Here is a 7,419-nt window from a genome sequence, read left to right as displayed (position 1 = left end):
CCCCTGACGTGGCCTGGCCCCGACAGACACCTCAGGCCCCCGGTGTGCCCACTTCCCCTCCCCGGTGACACCAGGCTCCCAAGGACGTCTCGTTCTAGGCAGGGGGAGCCCCTCTCCCCGGGACGTGCCCTCTGAGCCGAACCCAGGTTGGAATCGGGCGCTCCCACCGCATCACTTGTCCCTCAGTGCCTATCAGACCAGGCCAAATTCCCCTGGAGTCCGGCCCCAGTCCTGTCTCCTCAACTCCCTAACTTTATCCCATGCTTCCGTCAGACTCGATTCTTGCTATTCCTCGGACGTGTTCTGGGACTTTCCACCTCCCTGCCTTTCCTCGGGCAGTTCTCTCGCCCGGTGTGCTGGCCCGTCCCTCAGCGTCGGTCAGTCTTGCCAACTTACACATGCCTTGACCTTTCCTGACCTCGGGGGCAGTATACACCCGGTACTGGGGAGACTTGGTCCCACTCCTGGCCCCAACCCCGCGGGTGAAGGCACAGCCCGAGTCACCTGTCCGGGACTCCCCACAGAAGCTCCTCACTGGGGAAGGGGCTCAGTAAACCCTAATTGAAGGAAGCTAATTTTAAGGACTTTCAATAAGTGGGCACTGAAGTAAACTGACCCGCTGATTATAAGAATAGAATTTGTAATACTAAGGGCTTACAAGTGGCCAGTAGGGCAACAGCAGGGTTGGGCACTGTCCTCTCTATTCCTTCCCTCATGTCAGGAAAATACACTTATTCCAGACCGCATATACTATGGTGGCCCCATAAGATTATAATACTGTGTTTTTATTGTACCTTTTCTGTGTTTAGATGATTAGACACACAAATACTTACCAGTATTCAGGACGGTAACATGCTGTACAGGTTTGTAGCCTAGGAGCAATAGGCTGCACCATATAGCCTCGGTGTGTAGTAGGCTGTACCAGGGGTGGGGGACTTTTTCATGTTGGAAGGCCACATTAATTTAACTGTAATCAAATAAGGCCACATTCAAGAAACTTCAATTGGATATACTTAAAAATGTACATTATTTTGTAAAAATCTAACTACTATGTACTAAACAGTTTCAAAAATGAAAGCTATTGGTTAATTTTGAAGTTAATTTACCTTTTATTGACTTTGTTGTGTCTGCTTTTGTTGGAAAGCATTTGAATATTTGGTTGCAGCATGGAGGTCCACAGTTTCATTTGATCCTCTAGACGGGTATCAGTCGTTTGTGACCTTAAGGGTGTCTTGATTTGGGTTAGGGAGGAGAATGTAGATTCACAGCAATAAGTGGTTGAAAAGCAAAAAAGCATTTTTCAGGCACATTGCCGAAGGTGTGGGTATTCTGCATTTTTCCATATTTCAGTTGGATCTTTCTTAGCATCTACTGAGAGCTCAATGAATTCCATCTGTAGTTCTTTAGGTGCTTTGGTGATACCTACTTGGTGAGGCTGAAACGCTAATTTGAGTGTGATGTCATGATGCTCAATGTCAGTGAACCTTTCTTTGTATTCTCCAATTAATAGGTCTATGACAGCTGAGTATTCTTCAGATGATTCACATATATCATCCTGCTCATCAATGACCTTTGCTAACTGGGGAAAATGTTCATCTGAAATTTCCTTTTGAAGAAGTGTTTTGAAAACAGCTTTTTCCGAAATAATTTTTTTCTTTTTTGCCACATGTCATATATAGACTTAATTTTACCTTGCAAAGAAATATTCAAGTCATTTTGATTTGACATGATATCACATAGAAATGCCGCATTCCTATGGGAATCTTCTTTCAATAATTCACATTGCTGATTCTGGTCTTCATAAAATTTAACTATCTTTTCTCATGGAGAGAAAATTTTGGCCAACACCTGTCCCTGAGATAGCCAACACACTTTTAATATTGCAAATCCACACTGAATACCTCATCCTTCAATTTGAGCATGTTATGATGATGCTATGTTACATTTGTAGGAATACTGTTAACAATACTTATAACTTGTTGCAAAGTATCTCTTAAAATAGTAGCTTTAGCACAGAGATTTTGCTGATGCAAGATACAGTAAAAAGAAATGAGAGCATCTGGATCTTTTTTATCTTTTTTTTATACTTTTTTTATCTGTGCAATAAACCCTTCAGGTTTCCCTGTCATGGAAGGTCCACTGTCTATACATACAATCACTAAATTTACCAAATTCAGTCCAACTTCATGACATTTATCTTGGAAATTGTTTAAGATATCTATTCTCTGCGTTCTGTTTGCAAACATGCCCAAAGTGAATAACTCCTCATAGCAAAGAAAATTTTCTGTTATGACCCAAATGAAGTATAAAACCTGTGCTGAGTCAGTAGTATCAGTTGATTCATCCAAAGTGATTGAATAATATATATTTTCCTTTTGAAGTATTGTATGAAGTTGTTGTGTTAAGTTGAAGGCTAATTCATGCTGCCGATCAGCTATGGTTCTCCTTTAAAGAGGCAGTTGTTTGCACTTTGAAACGTTATCGGAGTCTAAGCATCCTACAACTTGTACGATGCATTCTTTCCCAGTTTCTACATCACTGAATGGCTTTCTTTTTTTCCTGAGTATATAAGCTTCAGTAGCATTATTTCCAGGTCTTATTGTGGCTTGAAAGGACTGTCTTTGGTTTTGCTTTTCATCTTTTAATTTCTGCAATACAACCTTTCATGCCTTTCCCTCTAATTTAAAATATTTGTGGTCCTTATGAGTATTATAATGCTGATGACCATTGAATTTCTTTAATGTTGATATGGCAGTATCACAAAGCAAGCAAATCATCTTACCTTTAGCAGAAACAAGATAATATTGCAATTCCCGATCCTCATTAAAAACTTTTGTGTTCTTCCTTCAGCATTCTCTTGGTCTTCTTTGACACGATGGGCTGAGCAGACAGAATTTAAAAATGCTGTCAAGCTGTGCAACTATTCACAAATTCCACTTCAAAAACAGAAACACAGTACACCATTGTCAAAAGCTGATAACAGACTGGCGTACTTGACTCCCATAAACTCTTGCCAACCAGCCTCATGCAGTAGTGGTGCCAGTTGGGGTGGGGGTTGGGGGGAGTTAGAACTAAATCGTGAGCATAGCACCCATCAATTTAGCTCTTATGGCTTACTAATGTTCTAATTGTGCCAGTCAACCTGGGAGTATTATTTCGCTGACACTTATTTTATTTTTTGGTATCTTAAATATTTTCATTTTAAAAATAAAATTAACATATAAAAGATGAACAAAAATATATTAGTAAAAATAAAAGGATTTGTTCTGTAAAATTTGGATTCAGTCAAAAGGCCACACTTGACCCACAAGGCCACCTGTGGCCTTAAGGTCTCAGGTTCTCCACCCCTGGGCTATAGCATCTAAGTTTGTGTAAGTCTACTCCATGATGTTTGCACAACAAAAGTGTCTAATGACACATTTCCCAGAATGAATCCTCATTGTAAAGTGACACATGCCTGTGCTTTCAGTGTTATAGCAGTCAAGTTGGTGCCCAGTCTGATTCAAAAGGGACTTCTGCTGCTAGGTGGGGATCTAACCCCCTCTGTTCAATTGCCTTTCCCATTTTGCAGACAAATCTCCGTTGAAATAATCAAATGAACCTGGCAGGAAGGATTTCATATTGTCCCTAGAATCTGTAGAAGGCTGTTTTCATATAACAAAAACTCGAAGTGCATGAGTGGAGAGAGTGGAGCACAAGGAGCCACTCACTACATGCAGAGGGAAGCCCACCTGGAACCACCAAGTTTCACGTGCACCACATCCAGAGGAGTGGACTGCAGGTGAGGGAGGGCCTGGGAGTGGGTGAAATTCCTAACTTAGAAATTTGCAAACTTAGCAGCAGGCACGTGGACGGGACAGTGTGCTGAATGGAGTTAGGACAGTGACAAAGTTGACCCCTACAAAGGACCATGGGCTGGTTGGAGAAGTCACTGCCCAGGCAGCAGATGGAGAGAGAGATTAGTGGAACTACATCAGACACAAGGAAGAGTGACCCAATGTGTCATTTTTTTCATTTCATGTCCTATTTAAGAACTTACCTACTCCACGATCATGCAAATTTCCCATTTTCCCTCAAAAGTTTGACAGTTTTAGCTCTTACATTCATTTTGATTATGACACCACGGTGTGAAGTAAGGGTTGTGATTCTCTCTTTCTCTTTTTCTCCTGTCCTTATTTAGCATATGAATATCCAATTGTCTCAATATTCTTTCCTGAAAAGATCACTCCTTCCCAATTGGCTGTACATATGTGGGCTCTCTATTCCATCCATTGATCTATGTATTTTTACACTAATACTGCACTATCTAGATTACTGTAGCTTTATTATAAGTCTTGAAATCAGGTAGCATAAATCCTCCTGCTCTTTTTTTTCTTTCCAAAGTTGTGTTATTTATTTAAGGTCCTTTGCATTTCCATATAAATTGGAGGGTCAGCTTGCCAATTACTGGAAAACAAAACAAAACCAGAGCCTGTGGAGATTGTGATTGGGATCACATTGAATTTATAGATAAATGTAGGGAGAATTGACTACTTAACAATATTGAGTTTGCTGATCTATCATCATGAGACATCTTTGTTATTTATGTCTTCTTTTTTTTATAGTTTTGTAAATTTTTATTTATTTATTTTTTTTGAGACAGAGTCTCGCTCTGCTGCCCATGCTAGAGTGCCATGGCGTCAGCCCAGCCCACAGCAACCTCAAACTCCTGGGCTCAAGCACTACTTCTGCCTGAGCCTCCCAAGTAGCTGGGACTACAGGCATGCGCCACCATGCCCAGCTAATTTTTTCTATTTTTAGTTGTTTGGCTAATTTCTTTCTATTTTTAGTAGAGACGGGGTCTTGCTCTTGCTCAGGCTGGTCTTGAACTCCTGACCTCGAGCGATCCTCCCACCTCGGCCTCCCAGAGTGTTAGGATTACAGGCGTGAGCCACCGTGCCCGGCCTATTTATGTCTTTTTTAATTTCTCTCAGCTATGTCTTTTAGACTATTGGTCTGTAGTTAGTTTTCTATTCTTTTGTTTTTTAGAGACAGGGTCTGGCTATGTTGCCCAGGCTGGAGTGCAGTGGCTATTCACAAGCGTGATCCCACTACTGATCAGCATGGGAGTTTTGACCTGCTCTCGTTCTGATCTGGGCTGGTTCAACCCTCCTTATGCAACCCGGTGGTCCCCTGCTGCCAGGAGGTCACCATATTGATGCCGAACTTAGTGTAGACACCCAATTGACATAGCACACTACAGCCCAGAACTCTTGGGCTCAAGCAATCCTCCCGGCTCAGCCTCCTGAGTAGCTGGGACTACCCCCAGCAGTTTTCTATTCTTGTAATTTTTTTTTCCAGATTTGGGGATCAGGGTAATACTGACCTTATAAAATAAGTTGGAAAGGGTTCTGTCCACTTCCATTTTCTAGAAGAGTTTGTATAGAATTAGTATTATTTCCTTCTTAAATATTTGCTACAAATCATCAATGAAGCCATCTACACATGAGATGTTTGTTTCTTTGTGGGTTTTTTTTGGGGGGGGGTGGATTTTAAACCACAAAGTTGGCTTTATTAATAGAGAACCATTCAGATTATCTGCTTCTTGAGTGAGCTTTGGTACCTTATATATTTTAGGGAATTTGTTCATTTCATTCATCTAAGTGGTCAAATTTATAGGCATAAAGTTGTTCATAATATTATTTTCTTATCCTTTTATTATCTGTGTGATCTGTGGTGGTAGTCTCTTATCATTTCTGATGTTGGTAATTTGTGTCTTCTAGAGGCTTATCAATATGATTGCTCCTCATTCATTTGTGGATTCAGTTTTATAAATTTGCCTACTTGCTAACATTTCTTTGTAACCACAAAATCAATACTTGTGGTGCTTTTGTGATCATTCATGGACATGCACAGAGTGGCAAAAATTTTGAGTTCCCCAACATACAACTTCCCAGCCGAGGGAAACAAGGTGATGCTCCGTCGTCTTGTCTCAGCTCCATACTATAAGCAAGTGTCCTTTTTCCAGACAATTTAGTGCCAATGTTTTTGCATTTTTGTGTTTTTTGTTGATTTTGCTGCTTTAAAAAGCCCCCCCCCAGCATAGTTCTGAAATACTATTTAGTGTTTTTAAGAGCGAGAAGGTTGTGATGTGCCTTACAGAGAAAATACATATTTTATTTAGATAAGCTTCATTCAGGCCTGAGTTATAGTGCTGTTAGGCATGAGTCCAACACTAATGAATCAATAATATATATTAAATAAGGTGTCTTTAAGCAGAAATCAGTTGATGAAAAGTTGTCACCAAATGCTTGCAGGAATCTAAGCCTGTATTTCCCCTGGGAGCAACGGTTCAGTATTAGCTAATTCAATGTTCCCAGTGACTTTTTAAACATAGCTATCGTTAATAATGAGACTGGACTGTACTATAAATCTTCTAAAAGAACCAGCTTTTGGTTTTGTTGATTTTCTCTATTGTTTTCTCACTTACTATTTCATTGATTTCTCTCTCTCTCTCTCTCTCTTTTTTTTTTTTTTTTTGAGAGAAGGTCTAGCTCTGTTGCTGTTGCCCAGGCTGAAGTGCCAAGGTGCGATTGTCGTAGCCTGAACTGAACCTTGGGGCTCAAGTGATCCTCCTGCAACAGCCTCCTGAGTAGCTGGAACTATCAGCCTCCTGAGTAGCTCATGTCACCATGCCTAGCTAATTAAAAAAATTTTTTTGAGAGATAAGGTCTTGCTATGTTACCCAGGTGGTCTTGAACTCCTGGCCTCAAGCAATCCTCTCACCTTGGCTTCCCAAAGTGCTGGGATTATAGGAGTGAGCTACTGCACCCAGCCTAATTTCTCTTTTTATTATTTTTTTCGTCTGCTTACTTTGGATTTAACTTGTTACTCTCTTTTCAGTTTATGAAGGTGAAAGCTGAGGTCATTGATTTTAAACCTTTCTTCTTTTCTTTTTTTCTTTATATATATATATATATATATATTTTTTTTTTTGAGACAGAGTCTCACTCTGTTGCCCAGGCTAGAGTGCCATGGCATCAGTCTGGCTCACAGCAACCTCAAACTCCTGGGCTCAAGCAGTCCTCCTGCCTCAGCCTCCTGAGTAGCTGAGACTACAGGCATGTGCCACCATGCCCGGCTAATTTTTTCTATATATATTTTTAGTTGTCCATATAATTTTTTTCTATTTTTAGTAGAGACGGGGTCTCGCTCTTGCTCAGGCTGGTCTCGAACTCCTGAGCTCAAACGATCCTCCCGCCTCGGCCTCCCAGAGTGCTAGGATTACAGGCGTGAGCCACCGTGCCGGGCCTAACATAAGCATTTAATGCTATAAATTTCCCTCTAAGCCTATCTTTGGTTGCATGTCACCAAATTTGATACATTGTGTTTTCATCTTCATTTAGTTCAAAATAATTTCCTAATGTTCCTCATGATTTA

This window comes from Eulemur rufifrons, chromosome 7, assembly GCF_041146395.1.
Source record: "Eulemur rufifrons isolate Redbay chromosome 7, OSU_ERuf_1, whole genome shotgun sequence".
Lineage (NCBI taxonomy): Eukaryota > Metazoa > Chordata > Mammalia > Primates > Lemuridae > Eulemur > Eulemur rufifrons.
This window is presented reverse-complemented; position numbering follows the sequence as displayed.